This window comes from Hemitrygon akajei, unplaced genomic scaffold (assembly GCF_048418815.1).
Source record: "Hemitrygon akajei unplaced genomic scaffold, sHemAka1.3 Scf000059, whole genome shotgun sequence".
Lineage (NCBI taxonomy): Eukaryota > Metazoa > Chordata > Chondrichthyes > Myliobatiformes > Dasyatidae > Hemitrygon > Hemitrygon akajei.
In genome coordinates this window covers 3275135-3296259 of record NW_027331945.1, presented here as the reverse complement: position 1 = coordinate 3296259, position 21125 = coordinate 3275135, and the positions used below count along the sequence as shown (strand labels likewise).

At 44.7% G+C, this 21125-nt stretch overlaps 1 pseudogene; it reads left to right on the top strand.

The window, feature by feature from the left end:
- The first annotated feature begins 507 nt into the window (after positions 1–507).
- Positions 508–20839, top strand: LOC140721665 (uncharacterized; annotated as a pseudogene).
- The last annotated feature ends 286 nt before the right edge of the window (positions 20840–21125 follow it).

Sequence of the window (21125 nt, the reverse complement as noted above, 5' to 3'; positions counted from 1 at the left end):
ATGGGAGAGCAGCCGTCATCTTGTTGATGGTTAGAGGGGCTGAAAGTCCCACCTGTTTCTCACTTGATGTTTCAGTGTTCCTGTCCAGTGAGGCCAGAGGAATGTGAATAGAAATTAGTGTTTATAAACATAGACTGATTTAAATGAAACCTGCACATTCCCTGTGTGGTCTGAATTTTGTGTTTGACCGGGATGGAAATCGAAACTCTAACTCCGAGAACTCTGTGACCTGGCGGTGGAGGGAAAGGGATTGGTTAAGATACGGAGGGAAAAAGTTAAATACGTATCCGGTGTACGTATGAAAATAGGATAGGGAAATAATGAAATGATGTGGGAAATGTGGCGGTGGATTGGGCAGCGTGTGAGGAGAGGAGCAGAGACTCCGGGTCACGTGGGAGACCCAACGTCACGTGACCCTGTTTCACCGCGGGTCCGCAGCACATTTGGGTTTGTTTCTGAGGCCCCGCCCACTGCCTGATGACGCTATTACAGATCGCGCATGCTCCGTTGTTTTTTCGTTCTTTGTGGAAGCGGGTCGGCCGGGGGATCGGGATCGGGAGGGGTCCTCCACCGCTAGGACGGGGAGCCAGGAATGGATTATTCTCTGCGGGACAACACCAGCAATTTCCCTTCGGTGAGTACTGAAGCTGGTCCCGAGCGGGGAGGTCTGACGTCGGGCAGTGAGTTAAACTCAAACAAGAGAAAATCTGCAGATTCTGGAAATGCGAGCAACGCGCACAAAATGCTGGGGGAACTCAGCAGTCCGGGTAACAGCTAGGAAAAGAGTACAGTCAACGTTACCGGCCGAAACCCTTCGGCGGGACTGGAGAATAAAAGATGGTGGGTGGGGGGCGGAGAGAAGCACAAGGGGATCGGTGAAACCTGAAGGGGGAGGGGATGAACTTTCCCGAACTGGCGGCCTCGCCTCGCTTCCTTCACAGAATCTGCCGGGGTCGGTCCGGGTTGTAAGACCTTCACACCGACCCGTCTGAGATGAGCCGCCGCTCAGCGCCTGTTGCTCTGGTCCTGTTAGCAGGATGACGTTAAACGTATTTCTATCTCTTTACTGACGGAGCATTGTATAACTTATGTTCTGTGTTATCTGAATGTACTTGCCTGTGATGCTACTACAAGTCAGTGTTTCTCCGTACTTGTGCACTTGACATCCAATTCAGCAGGACCTGAGAAATCTCTGTGAGATTTGATCAGTGATGATCATCTTGGCAGCTCGGTAGGTCGAATGTATGAGACAGTACACTGTTAAATGCAAAACCCTGAACAGTGTTGATGATCAGAGGGATCTCAGACTCCAAGTTCATCGCTCCCTGAAAGAGACTGCACAGACTGATCGGGTGGTTAAGAAGGCAAATGGCGTGGCTGTCTTTATTAGTTGAAGCATTGAGTTCAAAAGTCGGGAAGTTGTGTTGCAGTTTTATAAAACTAGTTAGAACACACCTAGAGTGCCCTCATTTTCGGAAGGATGTCAGGGCTTTGGAGAAGGTGCAGAAGAGGTTTACCAGGATATTCCATGGATTAGAGGGCATGAGCTATAATAAGAGGTTGGACAAAATTGTGTTGTTTTCGCCGGAGCTGTGCTGGCTGGAGTGAGACTGGATAGACGTTTATAAGATTACCAGAGGATTAGAAAGGCAGTGTCCATTATTAAGGACCTCCAGCACCCAGGGTTTGCCCTTTTCTCAATGTTAGTATCAGATAGAGAGGTACAGAAGCTTGAAGTCACACACTCAGTGATTCAGGAACAGTTTCTTCTCCTCTGCCATCCGATTGCTAAATGGACGTTGAACCCCTAAACACTACCTCACTTTTAAAATATATAGTTTTTCTGTTTCTTGCATGATTTTTAATCTATTCACAGAAACATAGAAAACCTACAGCACAATACAGGCCCTTTGGCCCACAAAGTTGTGCCGACATGTCCCGACCTTGGAAATTTCTAAAGTTACCCATAGTCCTCTAGTTTTCTAAGCTAGTTTTTCTCTTTTTTTCTCTGATGTCTCCAGGTACCTATCCAAAAGTCTCTTAAAAGACCCTATCGTATCCGCCTCCACCACTGAGCAGCCCATTCCACACACTCACCACTCTCTGAGTAAAAGACTTGTCCCTGACATCCCTCTGTACCTTCTCCCCAGCACCTTAAACCTGTGCCCTCTTGTGGCAACAATTTCAGCCCCAGGTAAAAGCCCCTGACTATCCACACGATCAATACCACTCATTACTTTATGCACTTCTGTCAGGTCACCTCTCATCCTCTGTCGCTCCAAGGAGAAAAGGTCGAGTTTACTCAACATTTTTCCATCAGGCATGCTCCCCAATCCAGGTAACATCCTTATAGATCTCCTCTGCACCCTTTCTAAGGCTTTCACATCATTCCTGTAGTGAGGCGACCAGAACTGAGCAGAGTGGGGTGTATCAAGGGTCCTATATAGCTGTGACTTTACCTCTCATCTCCTGAATTCAATCCCATGATTGATGAAGGTCGATACACTGTATACCACCTTAACCACAGTGTCAACCTGCATAGCAGCTTTGAGTATCCTATGGACTCAGACCCCAAGATCCCTCTGATCCTCCGCACTGCCAAGTCTTACCATTAATGCTATATTCTGCCATCATGTTTGACTTTACAAAATGAATCACTTTACACTTAACTGGGTTGAACTCTATTTGCCAGTTCACAGCCCAGCCGTAACCTCTGACAGCCCTCAACACTATCCACAACACCCCCAACCATTGTGTCGTCAGCAGATTTACTAACCATCCCTCACTTCCTCATCTAGGTCATTTATAAACATCACGATGAGCAAGTGTCCCAGATATACATATACTGCATATATGTCAAACTCAAGGCCCGCGGGCCAAATCCGGCCCGCGGTGGAATTATCTTTGGCCCGCGAGATAATATCTAATCACTATTAAAGCTGGCCCCATTAATCGAAGCGCCTACCGCGTATGATATCGCTAATGCTGAGTTTATTCAGGTACCAGGTTTTCAGGGTTTTTAGTGTTTATTCGGCAGTCTTCTTCATAAGAAACGGAATTTGTAAAGTGAAACACTTTGTAGTTATAGCAGAGACTGAGACACATGAGAGCAGGCTGAAAAAACGGAGGCAACGAAAGCTGCGTTCGCACGCGTCCGACTGATCCGGCCCGCATGAAGATGCATTTTGCTCAATCCGGCCCGTGACCTAAAATGAGTTTGACACCCCTGATACTGTAACTGATCTAGTTATTTATTTATATTGTTTCATTTTGTGTTTTCTTCTCTTCTGTATTATGCATTGCATTGAACTGCTGCTGCAAATTTAACACATTTCATGACACATGCCGGTGATAATAAACCTGATTCTGATTCTGAGAGGCACATTCAGAGGGTTCAGAGGTAATCTACTGTAAACAGAGTACAATTTGTCCGTAAATGTTTGAAAATGTTTTTTTTTTCTGTGCACTTCTCTCACCGAATCACCTACTGCAAGTTCTAATCTGTGATTAAGACAGTGCGAAATTGTCACATCAGGGTAATGTTCCTTGAGAATTGTAGCAACACCAGATTTGACACTATGCATTACACTCACTCCGTCACTAGCAAAAGCTACAAGGTTCTGTTTCAGGTAAGAGTCATCAAACGCATGGTTATTGAGACAGTTCAATAGATGCTTAGCAATAGTTACAGCTTTCTGATCAGGCAGTTCAATTAGATCTAAAAACATAAAATGGGGACCACCTGCCTTATCACTTTCACATTTCAAACCACCTGCCTTATCACTTTCACATTTCAAATAATCTATTAGGGTGGTCTTAATGCTTGTTGATTCATCCATGAGAACAGAAAATTTGACATTTATCTGCTTGATATACTGGCAAATTTTCTTTTTCATGTTAATGGCCACAGTTAAAATGCAGAAGTTTACACACATTGTAGCCAATTACATTTAAACTCAGTTTTTCACAATTCCTGACATTTAATCCTAGAAAACATTCCCTGTATTAGGTCAGTTAGCATCACTATTTTAAGAATGTGAAATGTCATAATAATAGTAGAGGGTGTAAAAGAGGTTTACAGGATAATGTCTAGATTAGAGTACATGAGCTATAACGAGAGGTTGGACAAACTTGTGTTGTTTTCTCCAGTTACCCGGGCTCATCAAAAATGTGTAGACTTCTCTTCATTTGCATTCAGTGATCCAAACCAGGAGTCCGGGCTGTCTATTTCCGCAGAATTGAAAAGGAAGTCCCGCCAGCAGGTCACTTGAGGCTTTTTACCGCAGATCTGGCCTGCCCTCTGTTTTGTGATGCAAGATCACGTGGTGTGTTCGTACAGTCCCCGGATGGGTGGTGATGCTTCCTCTGTGTTGTGTTGGGACATCTGATGTTGGCCACTGAGTCCCGTTAACTTCCCTCAACTGGCCTCGCTTCCTTCAGCTTTATGGCTGTTGTTTCTCCCCAGTTGTGGTGGGTGAGAAAGAAGAACGTCCCAGGTTGTGGGGATCTTTGATTTCACTGCCTGCTTTACCGAGGGACTGGGAGGCCTAGGGGGGAGAATGGTTTCTGTGATGTGCTGATCCAAAGGTCTCTGTAGTTCCTCGCAGTCACGGGCAGAGCAGTTACCATGCAAAACCTGAACTGTTCAGATGGGAAAGTTTCTATGGTGTGTTGATAAAAATGTGGTGAGGGTCAAAGTATATATGGCAAAGTTCTTGTTGTTTGTTCTAACTTTGTCATTTTAGAATCTTTCATAAGGTAGTGTATGCTGTTAATTCAGTATCTGTGTATTGATCACTGATTGTCCTTGATCCCTTCTCCCACCTGGTTCCATCTGCTCATTCCCTGCCTATCTTGTTCAACCTCTGTCCAGTCTCCTCACTCCTGCTTCAGTGATATACATCAACCATCTGGGTCAACCTCGGTCCACCCTGTATCCCACCTCCGCAATGTTATATATCAGCAATCTTTCTTTTAACCTTTGTCTTCATTGTGAAGTGTTCTTTTGCACCTTTGGCCTTGCTGAGTTATTTCCAGATTGGTTTTTGTTAGCTGGAATGACAGAGGGTCATCAGGTACCAGTTGTGTTGTGCATTGGTGTGGAGGTGCCAGTTTTTGAATAATGACTGGCTGACACACTATAGCATTTTACTGGCAGCAAGGAGTACTGGGAGAGTTGGTGCTTGGGCTATAATCCTGCGATCGGCATTCCAGGCATATGGAACTGTTGGTGTTTTGGCTTTGACTTTGGTTAGTGCTTCTACAGATGGGGCTGGATGCTCATCCTTCTGCAATGAAGAAGATATCTCGAGAAGCTGAACATTGGTTGTGGGGAAATCCCGGATTGCACTACCCAGTCTGAGATGTGCTGACGATGTGTGAGACTCTCAGGGCGGGTAAGTGGCAGGTTCAGCTGTGTGACTCTGTGAGGTTGGATATCACAGTTTTAGATCCAAGTAAAATGCCCTTGGGGATCAAGCTGTCAGGCAGTGGGAATCAAACAGAAACTCAAGATACTGGGCATCTGTTCTAAAAACTGAAAATGTTTGAAGCCATTCTCATGAAACGTTATTAACCTGAATTGCAAGGATTGTTCCTCTCCCCACAGCTGTTCCTTACCTGCTGAGTGTTTCTGGTAATTCCAGCTTCTGTTTATTACATTCACCCTGGAATGGTTTATATTTCCTGAAATTGACCTGTTTGAACCTGGAAATGGAAATGGCTCGTTCTGTGATAGTAGTACAGTGAAGAAAGCACAACTTTCCCTGTAAATTATCCTGGTACCAATTTGTCTCTTATTCCTGGAAATGTGTGCAGTACAGTTGTTGCTAACAAGGTTTGCAAGAATAATATCAGCAATAATTGGCTTTATGTATGAGGAGCATTTGATGGTTCTGGACCTGTGCTCAATGGAGTTCAGAGGGACAGTGGGGGTGGTGGAGGGATGTATGGTTAAGTAAACCTACTGAATGCTGAAAAGCCTGGATACAGTGGACATGGAGAGGATGTTTCCATTAGACAGATAATCTGTGATCTGATAGCACAGTCTCGAAATAAAGATGTTTCTCTGTAAAACTGAGATGTGAAAAAATATTTGGCCAAAGGATGTCTGATCTGTGGAATTTGTTGCCGCAGAGGGTGGTTGAGGCTGCCATTTGGGTATGTTTATGAGAGATTAATATATTGATGATTGCTAAGTAGTTTCAGGGTTACAGGAGGAAGGCAGGAATATGGTGTTGGAATAAAAATCAGCCACGGTTGAGTGGTGGGGCAGACCAGATGGATCAAATCACCTAATTCTGTTCCTGTGTCTTATGTCTTACCATGACTGAATGATGGCTTATCGTTTTGTGACGTGTGAGGGACAATAAAAGATTGTTCACTGAGATCATTATATCTGCCTTCAATGTTTACATTTCAGTGAGTTTTGCTCTTAGTAACATTAAGCAGAAATGTTTGGTTCTTTTTATTGTTAATGTGCTTCATTATCTTTCATGTTAAAGTTAGACCTGGGGTGAGAGATTTATTGGAAGAAAAACCCCAAATGGAAGGAAACCATGACTGAAGACAAGGGAACAGCAACAAGTGAACCAGCCCGAGGATTGAGAGCATCAACTGGAGAGAACCCATCTGACTCAGAGATTCCAGTGATTCAGTCAGGAGAAAGTTTGGTGAGTCAGATTTACTCAAACACTGGTCATTTAGACATTACATACCTGTACAAAGGAAGGTAGGAAATAGTTGGAGTGAGACTGTGCCCAGAGGAACCAGTTGTGCCTCTGTCAGACCCAGTTGCAATCACTCCAGGTCTGGTAATGTGCTTCCAGCAGCCCAGTCCTTTAAAGCCACTCCCATTCTGTGGAAGTCGATTCTGGAGAAAGTCACTCAGAGACCGTATAAATACAAACTCTTTACTCCAAGCACCCAGGCCTTACTCAGTCGCTCAAACAGGAACAGTCTATGACTGTTGCTGCTCAATCCACTAACTGACTAACAATTCCCCTTACAGCACAGATATATCTGTCCATGTACTCCCCACACAAGACAGGCTGGAGCCAAAGTTATTTACTACGTGACAGCCCCTGAAGGCAATTTACAAAATAGTCATAATGGCATACACACACAGACCAGACTGCAGCTGTCCTATCTTTATGCATGAGTGCACAAGGAGATAAGCATCTTGAAGCCCTATCTATCTTCCCTCAAGAAGAAATACGGCTCAGCATGGCTTAGCACATCTGTTGATCATCAGCAGTTTCTTTCTTGTTTAACAGGCTGCTCTTGTTTAACAAAGTGTTAACCCTTTTACATACATTATCATTCCTTCCTTTTGATCATTATGTACAACTATTGGGCCATAATGCAATATCATGCCCGACATATTACCTAACAGGTCTTCAACCCTTCGGTGAACCCATGTAAATCCTGCCCTGCTTTCTTGATGCTGTCAGTCTCCTTGGCAGTGTGCTCGGAGAGGGATGTAATGTTAATGGACTCATCAGGGATATAGGTGCAGCATTCTATGTCACTAATAGCACAGGTTCCCCCTTTCTCAGTGAGGATAAGATCTAAAGCCAAATGATTCTGTAGGACTGTTTGCCAGATTGCAATCATTTCAGTGGATATTTCTGTTACTTGGCCTGTGTTTCTGTCAGGGCCCCTGCAGTATTGTGGCCAGCTCCTCAAGCGCTGTGGCCAGCTCCTCAAGCGCTGTAGCCAAATTGATTATCTTTGGTGGATTCCTGGCTACTCCATAGGAGAGAAAAGTGATCATCCACAATCACTCAGTCTCAGTTATTCCTCTCCGCTGCTGGGCACCTGCAAGTATGGCCAGGATGCATGTTTCCCAGTCTAGGAAGTTCTGTTTGGTGGGGGCCTGAGGTACCATCCCTCAGAACACTGACAGCCACAGTCTTCGCTGACTGGACCACAGTTCCTCATCTCACTTCCCCCGGTGTTATTTGAGAAAGTCCAGGCTGAGAGTTCCTCACTGTGGTTGAGTGGGATTACTGTCATTGGAATCATAATTTTACCAGGCTGTGGAATTTTGACACAAACCCAGCAGGTTCTACATTTTTGGCATAGGTGTGGCAGAGTGACAGAAAAATGTTAATATGGGGGCCCCCGGATGCTGGGGTGAGCCCTCTCAAAGACATAAACACAAACACCACAATCAACCAATACATTTTCCTTTAGTCCGAGAGAATCCTTCTACTCAGTTCCTTCAGTAACACGTTTGTAGTCTGTTTGATGTATCCACCGAGATTGCCCCTTCAGTCCCAGAGCCGTGGAGTGGTCAGTAACACCTGATATGGTTGTCTCCACCGAGGTCCGAGTTTCCCACAATCCCAGTTCTTGGTCAGAACAATATTCCCAGGTTCTCTGGTGGGATAGTCACTCCTCTCTGCGGGGTGGTTCTCTTCCTTGTAAGCCTGTCGTACCTGTGAATGTAATGCTTGGAAAATTTTGGTTGGCTGGCATATATATTTCCCCATCACTTCCCCTAGGGTATGCAAATCTAATTTTGCTGGTAGACTTTCTGGGAGCAATGGTACACAAGTCCCCAGGGTGTCCTCATGGGCCATCCATGCATGATTTCAGCTGATGACAGCCCTCTTTTCCCCTGTGGGGTAACCCTCATGTAGAATAGGCTAGCAATACGACCTTCAACCGAGTGAGTCCAGTCTCTGCTGTTGGTTTGGCTAATTTACTCTTCAGAGTGCCATTGGCTCTTTCCACTATGCCAGCGGCCCGTGGGTGGTGTACACAGTGGAATTGTTGCTTGATAGCTAGTTTGTTACATATCTGTGTAGCTCAGCATCTGTGGCAGGCCATACCTGGGACTTATCAACAGTCATAGCAGTATTATTGGTAGTTGGAATAGCTTCAATCCATCTACTGAACACATCTATAATAACTAAGCAGTATCTATAGCAATTTACTCTAGGCAATTCAATAAAATCAACTTGCAGACAAGAAAAAGGTCCATCTGTCGAGGGAGTCGTACAAGGAGTGCAGGGTACAGATTACCAACCATTCCCTCCTTTCCCAGATGCGTACAGTTATGTATATTACAAACCAGTATTGGTGAAAACTGTGTAGGAACACAAACCTGTCCCGCTGGGGTGATCCAGAAACCTAGGTCGGGGTCTTTCTGGCACCCCACCTGGGATCACAGTTTGCGCTCCTCCTCAGAGGTGTCCCGCTGAAAAGTACGTACCTCCCACATGTCTGGCAAACCCGTTCTGCTTAAGTCACGGAAGGTTGCTTGACTGGAATCCCTGTTTCGTCAAGGTGTAAGCGAGGAACCCTAGGCTGTTTGGCTTGAACCCAGGACAAACCCAAACGGTGGTATGGGGAACCACCAGTCCTCTCTGTCGCCAAAGGAAATCCGGAACTTTGGCCAGAAATTCACTGCCCTCTCTCTTCCTTTAGCCTCTCCAATCACCGTGACTGGGAACTAATGGTCCTCGAGGGGTGCATAGTATTGGCTTAACTTAGTTGAGCACCCCATAGGGTCGTAGCACAGAGTCACATGATAGTTGGCCGCTGCCAGAAGTGGTTCAAACGCAGTGGAGTCCAGATTAAGTGCCACCATTGGGTGGTCAGAAACTGGGGAAGATGTCTGGTGGTGACTGAAATGAAACGTCACACTGGTTCCCCCGGAATTCCACCTGCAGAACTCAGATGGACTGATTGTGGCGTCTGATGGCTGAAATACCTTTTCTACTATTATTTCCTGATTGAGAGTGTTTGTGATTGCCCCCACATCAATCAGAAACAGAATTGGAATTCCAGCAACCTGCAATATTACATTAGGCTCTTTCTGAGGGGTGGTACTCACGGTAGGAAGCATCCTTTCTCGTCAATTTCTAAACGGGTCGTTGTCCCCACCTGTCCCTTGGTAGGTTTTTGTTCCCATTTCTGATCCCCGGATATAACCCGCGTCCTTCTTCCTGCTGAACATATTCACTTTTAGTATTAGTTCCCTTCAGGGTTGATTGGGATTCAAAAGCCCGGTCACAATAATATGTCAAAGCTCGTCACATTCGATTTCGGTCATTGTGAGGCCAATCCATATAATTTGTTTTAATCATGTTGGCTAACCTAGTTGGTAAGCATTGGAGGAGTAAGTCATTAAACCTGCGGGACAGATTCCCATCTTTAAAGTCATGGTCTCCTACAGAAGGGCCATAGCAGGCCTCAAATCTCTCCCAATAGTCTGGTCTCAATTCCCCAGGCTTTGGTTTGCATTCAAGTGCTTTAGTGATGTTTACAGGTTGCTGGAGAGCCCTTTCCAAGGCTTGAATGAAATGGTCTATCTGTTCATTCTCATTATGGTTTCCTGCCTGTAACTCCTGACAGGTTTGGTATCTCAATTCTGCCTTCCATTTCCACTCCTCAGTAGCTGAGAGAATCGTGCAGCAGAGACCGAACAAATCTTGCGGGGTGGCATTACACATTTGTATAGTACTGCGGACACACTGAGCAAACTGTGCTGGTTTTTCTTTTCTACCTGGGACCTGATTCATGATCATTATAAGTTCTGGAGGCTTCCAGGGTGCATACACAGGAATCACTGAGGGCTGTCCCTCCTCCTGCTCGTGGATTGGGCAGCATTCGGGTGGGCAATTGTCTTTGTGGAGCCATTAACTGGGGTTTTATTGGATTCTTCCCTCCCTGTCTCGGAATAATTCTCGGTATTCCCTTTCTGGATCTCAGGGTATAGGGACCTCCCATTCCCTGCCACCGCTGTTTTACCCGAGCCGTCTCCGTGTCTGAGGTGGGTGGGGGGGGGGGGGTACGGTGGGTGCCCATTCCTCATCACGGTCACTGTCCTCAAACAGGGTTGGTATGCCAGACATGGGTTCGGGATCCCTTGTTTCCCTATCAGTTCGAACTTCAGAGTGAAGTTCCTGCCCTTCTTTCCTATCTAGGCCGGCCTTGGTTTGATTACGTTGTTTTTCCTGCTCTCGTTTGTGGCTCCCATCCAGCCATTCACGTTCCGCTGTTAGCGTCTCCCAACCTTTGGCGTTCCTTCTGCGGTACATAATTGTATCCCTTTCTCACATGCATTATTCCTCCAACTTGCTAATAATATATTGTTCCACTTTACTTCTGCCTTTTTCTTCAAATCCCTTTTCAACAATTTCCACTTCTTTCCACATTTCTTTCTCCATATCAAATTTACTGCTTGTTTTCATGAGGTAATATCCCTGGTTCCTCCCCAGTGGCCACATTTTGTTCCCCAATTTCTTATTCAGCGCTGCACTCAACATTCGCAAATCTTTTTCCTTGTCTGGAAAACTCTCACTCATATTGAGTAGGGCTGCTCCTGGCCCATTCAAAGCAATCGACGGCAATTGACCAATGTTCTCCAAGTAATATACCCTGCTGGTACCTCCTGCCCACGTAATAAATTTACCCAGCACATCTGCCTCCAGCCCACTTAGTAAAATTTTGCCTACCTTATACAAGTCTCCCGACAGATTCTTTCTCGATCTCATCAAGGTATGCGAACAGCCTTGGGCGAGGGACCATTCCTCCAAAGGAACTAACGGAGAACGACAAAAGATAAAATATCTATTGGGCACCCAGTCCGTCTCCGCAGTCCCCAGAGTGGTCCAGCCGCTTACTCAGCCCGTCTGCTTGGCACTCCCTATATTGGGATCCTGTTGGTGACGCCAAATGTTAAAGTTGAATCTGAATAAAACTCAGGAGACCAGCTTCTTGTCATCACCACAGTTTATTGTGCATTCTCCTGTAGGAGTTTGAGACCCAGTTGTCAAAGGGAAGGCACGTAAGCACTGCCACCATCTGACAAGTGGACTGACTCAGTCAGGTTACAGCCGTGTATTTATACATGAACCCAGACATTTATATATAGTAAGCCCCAGACTTTACTATTGCAAAACTTAATTACATAGATAAGAGAGTTCACTAAATGAAGGTTTTAATTACAGGTGGATGTACTGTCCAGTCCTTATCAGTTATTCCCATTGCAAGGCCCTGACTTAATTACAGACAGATGTTCATTCCTGTCCTTATCAGCGAGTCCTCCTCCCTTCACTCAAATGAGGGTACAATGTATAATGTTATCAGCTAATGAGGGTGCAATGCATAATGTTATCTGCTCTCAGTGTGTCTCTCTGCAAGCCACAGAGAACTGGTAATGAGCCTGTCTTAGCAAACCACTGAACACAAAGTTGACTTCAGTTCAAAAATTCCTGTTCAGTCCCAAATATTCTTTTAGCCAGAGCTTACATAGGGTCAAAATGTTTTTTTATGTATGTATCCTTAATTCCTCAGGAGGTTTCATGGGAAATATTTATGTCCAATATAGAAACTGGTGTTACCTATGTGTATTGTGGTGATGCAAAAGTTGCTGGAAAATTTACAAATGGGAAGAAGTGGAGTGATATTTGAAACTCTGACTTTTTAAACCATAATTTAGCAAACAAACCACTTACGGACAATATGCAAGACCTTTGGTGAGAAAATCCTTCATTGACCTACAAGTATCTGGGAGTACAGTTAGACGAGAAGCTAGACCTCAGTATGTGCGGTTGGGAGACTGTAGGTCTGACACGGTGGTCAGCAGCACAGGAGCGCCGCAGGGAACCGTACTCTCTCCGGTCCTGTTCACCCTGTACACATCAGACTTCCAATATAACTCGGAGTCCTGCCATGTGCAGAAGTTCGCTGATGACACGGCCATAGTGGGGTGTGTCAGGAATGGACAGGAGGAGGAGTATAGGAAACTGATACAGGACTTTGTGATATGGTGCAACTCAAACTACCTGCGTCTCAATATCACCAAGACCAAGGAGATGGTGGTGGACTTTAGGAGATCTAGGCCTCATATGGAGCCAGTGATCATTAATGGAGAATGTGTGGAGCAGGTTAAGACCTACAAGTATCTGGGAGTACAGTTAGACGAGAAGCTAGACTGGACTGCCAACACAGATGCCTTGTGCAGGAAGGCACAGAGTCGACTGTACTTCCTAAGAAGGTTGGCGTCATTCAATGTCTGTAGTGAGATGCTGAAGATGTTCTATAGGTCAGTTGTGGAGAGCGCCCTCTTCTTTGTGGTGGCGTGTTGGGGAGGAAGCATTAAGAAGAGGGACGCCTCACGTCTTAATAAGCTGGTAAGGAAGGCGGGCTCTGTCGTGGGCAAAGTACTGGAGAGTTTAACATTGGTAGCTGAGCGAAGGGCGCTGAGTAGGCTACGGTCAATTATGGATAACTCTGAACATCCTCTACATAGCACCATCCAGAGACAGAGAAGCAGTTTCAGCGACAGGTTACTATCGATACAATGCTCCTCAGACAGGATGAAGAGGTCAATACTCCCCAATGCCATTAGGCTTTACAATTCTACCGCCAGGACTTAAGAACTTTTTAAAAGCTATTATTAATGCTTTTTGAGATAGTGATTTAGATGCATATCATATTTTTTTTACTGAGTTAAGTATTGTATGTAATTAGTTTTGCTACAACAAGTGTATGGGACATTGGAAAAAAAAGTTGAATTTCCCCATGGGGATGAATAAAGTATCTATCTATCTATCTATCTATCTATCATAGCACCATCCAGAGCAGAGAAGCAGTTTGAGCGTCAGGTTACTATCGATGCAATGCTCCTCAGACAGGATGAAGAGGTCAATACTCCCCAATGCCATTCGGCTTTACAATTCAACCGCCAGGAGTAAGATATGTTAAAGTGCCGGGGTTAGGACTGAATGTATTAAGTAAACTACTTAAGAACTTTTTAAAAGCTATTATTAATGCTTTTTGAGAGAGTGATTTAGATGCATATCATATTTTTACTGAGTTAAGTATTGTATGTAATTAGTTTTGCTATAACAAGTGTATGGGACATTGGAAAAAATGTTGAATTTCCCCATGGGGATGAATAAAGTATCTATCTATCTATCTACAGGCCTGCTATATAGTGTGAGAGAGCAGATGAACTCGATCGAACCCAGAGGAGATCAAAGTTCTTATTGACAGTGATTTGCTAGCTGTTAAAATGAATACCTCACTATATAAAAATCACTATGCACATTTTGTCACTGGGTAAAAAAATGCACAGTACAAGATTTATGTACACACCGGTGATTACAAATTAGAGGGGACATTGGTGGGAAGGTGGGGAGACCTCCAGTATCCCTGATGCCCTCACCTACAAGATGTGCATCCAGCTGCAGCTTGTAACCCTGCACCTTAAGGAGTTGGAACTTGAAATGGATGAATTCTGGATCAGCTGGGAGTTTGTTATATACATGAGGGGTAGAAATCTTTACGTTACGTCTCAATCTAAATGTGCAATGTGTAAGTTATAGTAATTTCTAATAAATAGTTTGTACATAGGATAGTCAATATAGCAGAAATGCAATTCCATCAGCATGAATTAATCAGTCTGATGGCCTGGTAGAAGATGATGTCCCGAAGCCTATAAGTCCTTTTGCTGTGGGACCGTTTCCTGGATGGTAGCAGCAGGAACAGTTTGTGGTTGTGATGAATTGGGTCCCCAATATCCTTTGGGCCCCTTTTAAACACCTGTCTCTGTAAATGCCCTGAATCATGGGAAGTTCACATCTACAGATGCGCTGGGCTGTCTGCACCACTCTCTGCAGGTTCCTGAGATTGAGGGAAGTACAGTTCACACACCAGGCAGTGATGCAGCCAGTCAGGATGCTCTCAATTGTCTCCCTGCAGAATGCTCTTAAGATTTGGGCCCATACCAAATGTCTTCAATGATCTGAGGTGAAAAAGGGGCTCCTGTGCTCTTTTCACAACACGGCCGGTATGTACAGACCATGTGAGATCCTTGTTGATGTTTCTGCTGAGGATCTTAAAGCTGTTCACCCTCTCAACCCCAGATCCATTGATATCTTGATGTCAATATGGGTTAGCCTGTCTCCAATCCTCCTGTCATCCACAATCAGCTCCTTTGTTTTTGTGCCAATGAGGGAGAGTTTGTTTTCTTGACACCAGTCAGATGTTGTTCATACCTCAGACAGTCAGCAATCAAATGGTTGAACATGGTGTGATGAATGTGCTGAGCTGTGTATATCACAATGCAAGAAGCATCGTAGGAAAGCCCGATGAGCTCAGGACAGGGAATTATGGTATTGTAGTCATTACTGGGACTTGGTTGCACCCAACAGTCTGAGGGATTTAGAGGAACAAATTTGTAGAGAGATTGCAGACCATGCCAAGAAACAAAGGTTGATTCAGTAAGTGATTTTAACTTTCCATATATTGTCTGTGACTCCCATACTGTAAAAGACTAGATGCGGCAGAATTTGTCAAATGTGCCCTTAATCAGGACGTAGAATTCCCGATGTAGAAATGTGCAATAAGCCGTTAGGAAGTGATCCAGGGCTGGTGACAGAAATTAGTGATCATAATCCATGAAATTCAAAGTAAAGGTGGAAAAAGAGAGGTCTGGACCACGGGTTGAGATTCTGAATTGGAGAAAGGTCAATTTTGATGGTATCAGAAAGGATCTGACAAGTGTGCTATGGGACAGGCTGTTTTCTGGCAAAGGTGTACTTGGTAACTGGGAGGCCTTCAGAAGTGAAATTCTGACAGTGTAGATCTTGTATGTGCCTGACAAAATAAAAGTTGAAAGGTAACTGGTGCAGGGAACCTTGGTTTTCAAGAGATATTGAGGCCCCGGATATTTTGTTCCTCTAAATGCCTCAGACTGTTGGGTGCTACCAAGACTCATTAATGACTACAATATCATAATCCCATGCCCTGAGCTCATCTGGCTTTTTTTTAGTCATCTTCTGTTGGTTTCTAAAAGCTTCCATATAGGTTTTGCTCTATATTTTGCCCTCTCTTTGGCTTTGGCTTCTCAGTTTAGCTACAGTTTTGTCCTCCTGCCTGTCCAATGCTTCCACTCCCAGGAATCCATGCAGCTCAGTGGGAACAGGGAATGGAGACAGTCAAATTGAGCCAGGGCACAGATTGTACATGGCAGAAGTGCCCCATTCTTAGAGATAGGAAGAGCATCAGAGAATTTGAGGGTCATTCCAGATACCAGCTCTGAGTCCAGTTAGAAGATGATTTCTCTCTCCAGCTTGGGTTGAACTTCATTGTAACAGTTTAATGCCAGATGACACCTTGATAACCCAAGTTTTCTCTTCTGAAAAGATGCCCTACACCCATTGATGGATTTTGTAAAATTTTTTTACAGGTTAAAAATGACGAAGACCTTGTCTACGGGAATCTCGAACACAACACACCAGTTTTGTTGTCTCTGTCCAGATATTTAAGAAGTGGAGCAAGGGATTCACTCGATCATCCTTCCTGCTCAGACTGTGGGAAGGGATTCACTTGCTCATCTCAACTGAAGGTACATCAGCAAGTTCACACTGGGACAAGGCCATTCACCTGTTCTGTGTGTGAGAAGGGATTCAGACAGTCTTCCCACCTGTGCACACACCAGTTAATTCATATTGGGAAGAGGATGGCCGCCTGCTGAATTTGTGGGGAAGGATTCACTTGGTCATCTGACCTAATGGCTCACCAGCAAATTCACACCAGGGAGCGGCCGTTCACCTGCTCAGACTGTGGGAAGGGATTCACTCAGTCATCTAAACTGAAGATACATCAGAGAGTTCACTCTGGAGAGAGGCCATTCACCTGCTCAGACTGTGGGAAGGGATTCACTCAGTCATCTCAACTGAAGGTACATCAGCGAGTTCACACTGGAGAGAGGCCGTTCAGCTGCTCAGACTGTGGGAAGGGATTCACTTGCTCATCTAATTTGAAGGTACACCAATCAGTTCACACTAGAGAGAGGCCTTTCACCTGCTCAGACTGTGGGAAGGGATTCACTCAGTCATCTAAACTGAAGATACATCAGAGAGTTCACTCTGGAGAGAGGCCATTCACCTGCTCAGACTGTGGGAAGGGATTCACTCAGTCATCTCAACTGAAGGTACATCAGCGAATTCACACTGGAGAGAGGCCGTTCAGCTGCTCAGACTGTGGGAGGGGATTCATTTGCTCATCTAATTTGAAGGTACACCAATCAGTTCACACTAGAGAGAGGCCTTTCACCTGCTCAGACTGTGGGAAGGGATTCACTCAGTCATCTAAACTGAAGATACATCAGAGAGTTCACTCTGGAGAGAGGCCATTCACCTGCTCAGACTGTGGGAAGGGATTCACTCAGTCATCTCAACTGAAGGTACATCAGCGAGTTCACACTGGAGAGAGGCCATTCACCTGCTCAGACTGTGGGAAGGGATTCACTCAGTCATCTCAACTGAAGATACATCAGAGAGTTCACACTAGAGAGAGGCCTTTCACTTGCTCAGACTGTGGGAAAGGATTCACTCGTTTGTCCTCCCTAATTGCTCACCAGCGATTTCACAACAGGGAGTGGCTGTTCATCTGCTCAGACTGTGGGAAGGGATTCACCTCATCATCTCAACTGAAGATACATCAGAGAGTTCACACTAGAGAGAGGCCTTTCACTTGCTCAGACTGTGGGAAAGGATTCACTTGTTTGTCCTCCCTAATTGCTCACCAGCGAGTTCACAACAGGGAGTGGCTGTTCACCTGCTCAGACTGTGGGAAGGGATTCACTCGGTCATATAAACTGAAGAAACATCAGCGAGTTCACACTGGGGAGAAGCCGTTCACCTGCTCAGAGTGTGGGAAAGGATTCACTCGGTCATATAAACTGAAGAAACATCAGCGAGTTCACACTGGAGAGAAGCCGTTCACCTGCTCAGAGTGTGGGAAAGGATTCACTCAGTCATCCCACCTACAAGCGCACCTGTCAGTTCACACTGGGGAGAGACCGTACACCTGCTTAGACTGTGGGAAGGGGTTTGCTTCATCATCTCAACTACAGAGACACCAGCGAGTTCACACTGGGTAGAGTCCTTTCTCCTGCTGTGAATGTGGAAAGGGATTCACTCAGTCATCTAACCTTATGTAACTCTCACTTCGCCCAGCAGCTTAATATAGGGGGTGTTCGCCCCCACCCCCAGCACGGCCAAACTTAAGAAATCTTGTTTGGGTGGATGCTGCGCGATGTGTCCCCTGTTACAGATCAGTACCCCGAAATAACAAACAGTACACAATATGTCATTAAAGGACTGGGCTCTATAATTCTTACTTTCACTATAGGGTAAGTAAAGAAAAAATACGGGCCCATGTTCTCCATTTGTGTCTTCTCATCTGTCCCGGCAAGCGACCGTGAAAATCTCTCTTCCAGACTCAATGAAAGAACATTTCTCTCATTGGATAGCATCGCACACCAAAACCCTGTTATCTCTGCTACAGAGAAACCATTACCTCAGCAGTGAAACATTACAGAGAGGCCATTACATGAGCAGTGAAACATTGCAGCATGTTACACATGTGACACACTACCGGGTTCACACTGGGGAGAAAGTTTCAATAAGGTGCATGCTGGATATTTGTCCATCACCGTTGCTGAATGCAATTTTGAGAGTGACTGTCGGTGCTGAACTCTGCAATTATTGCTGCTGCTCACCACACCCAGTTCTGCACCCTGGTCACTGGGCACGGGAGGAGTTCCTTCTGCTGCATATTCACCTTTAATGGGACTGGATCAGTGACAAATAAATCAGTTCTATTTTAAACTGTCTCCGGTATGTAGTGAATTTATAACACACCTAGTGTACAGTAGAGAGTTAACTCATGCCGGCTGGACCCTGCCAGTGATACTGTTTGCAACAGTCCTTTTAAATCCTCCCCTGTTGTTCATCTGTCACTCTCCCTGTGGGAGGGGTTCCTGTCACCACTCTGTGGGTGAAGAGGTTTCCCTTGAATTTTCTGCAGAGTGAAGAAGTCGAGCTGACTGCAGTTCTGTCTGAGTTGTTCTTCCCCCCTCAAATCTCTGGGCTGAGGAAGAATGACAATGGGAGCTAATCCCCTTATTCAGGGATCATTTCCACATTATGGGTCATTTTCCCTGCTTCTAAAGGGTTGTTAGAAAACACCACTGTCCTCTAAACACTGAAAGCAGAATGGGAAACCATTACTTGGATGTTCAACGGAGCAGGGTCAGAAACCAGAGGCAGAAACAGGGCAGTGTTTGAGGCTCTGGATGATGGTCAGGGTAAGAACGTATGATGAGGAGAAGGGAATCAGCAATAGGGTGTGGCAACGAATGACAGATTAGTAACCTTTGGAAGCTGATTGACAGAGAAAATAATTCAGTTATCTGACTGATGACACAAACAATGCCTGTTGTGAGGTGCTGCACTGGCCGAGGAACGTGTGTGTGTTGGGAATGGTTTTGTCTATTGAGGGAGTTGTTCCTGCTTGTTTATCCTGTAATATTATATCCAGATGGTTATTATAGATTGTCCTATCTGATATAATGTATTGATTATCACATAATTTGTAAGATTTTGACTCTAAAAGTGGATCAGGCTTGAACTTACGGTGCCTCGATGAAGTGATGGAGGGCATTCATGCGTTTGTATTTTAAAGCAAGGTTTTGGTGAATCATATTTGCCACTGATTGTACCTTTGTAAGTAATCAGATTGAGTTGAACTGCTGTCGGGTCCTGAAATGTGTTGGATTGTGTCTGATTTCTTTTGGCATTTTCTACACAGACAGACAGACATACTTTATTGATCCCGAGGGAAATCGGGTTTCGTTACAGTCACACCAACCAAGAATAGTGTAGAAATTACTGCCTTATTGTTTGTATTTTATGTACTTTCGATTTTTCTTTCCTTTTGTTGACCACATTGATGTGTATTTCTGCAAGGGACCCCTTGTCAAGTGATTTTTGACAGGTCATGACCATTGCATCTGTTATCTCTTCAGCAACCTCTCTCAGGTGTTACGAATCCCTCGGTTTCGTTTGCTGTGGACTGTCACTTTAAGAAAGTTCCTGAGTGAGGCGGGACTAACAGTGACGTCAGCCAGCAGCTATCGCAGCTCAGAGAGAGAGAGCGAGATAGAGATTTAGAGAGACCGATATATATGGACAGATATGAGACACACACACACACAGTCGGAACGAGGGAGACAGAACAGCTGCTCTCGTAGTCTGAGTCAGACTTTTATTTAAGAACTGCCAGGGCAAAGTTTGCTCCAGAATGTGTGTCTGTCACTTCGTATAATCCAAAGGAGTAGATTTAGGAATGTAATGTGGGACCACTTGAAGTTAACCCTTACCTGGATATGTTATGTGGTAGTCACTTGAAGACGACATTCGTCTGATATATCGAAGTGTTTTTTGGTTCGATTCAACGGACAAGATCTTCGATGACAGTTTGCGTTTACCTGTGGAATTCGACGTAATTGCCTTCGCTCTACAATTACCCTGGACTACAAATATCTCTCACTCTGATCATTTATTTCTCGGATTACTGAAGTTTCCTACATTACCATCTCAAGACTCTAAGCCTTGATCCCCCAGGCTCGATAGTTTAGGAGTTATATTTACCCATATTTATACGCATAACAATGTTAACTTTTGTTTAATTTGTCTAACTTACAATATTATAAGTAGTTACTAATAAATATAATGGTTTTAGCATCAAAACTAGACTCCGGTGTGAACTGTATTGCTGCTGGGTTGTTTCTAAAACGTTACACAGGACTCTGGGATATGCTCCATCTGGTCCAGGTGTCTTACCCACTTTAAGAACCTGAGTTTGCCTCGCACGTTTTCCTTTGTAATAACAATGACATTCACTCCTGCTCCCTGACTCTCACGGATCTCTGGCACACTGCTGTGTCTTCCACGGAGAAGACAGATGCAAAGTACCTATCAAGTTCATCTACCATCGTTTCCCCATTTCTACCTCATGAGCATCATTTTCCAGAGGTCCAAAATAAACTATCACCTCCCTTTCGCATTTTTATAATGGTGTATATTATTGTCTAGTTTGCTCTGATATTTCACCTTTCCCCTTCATATAGCTTTTTGCAATTGCCTGTTGTTGGATTTTCAAAGCTACCCAATTATCTAACTTCATATTCACTTCTGCTACCTGAAAAGCACTTTCCTTGGCTTTTATACAGTCCATAACTTCCTTTGTCAGCCACGGTAGCCTAGCCCCGCCGTTTGCGAACTACTACTGCGGGACATTATGACCTATTCTGT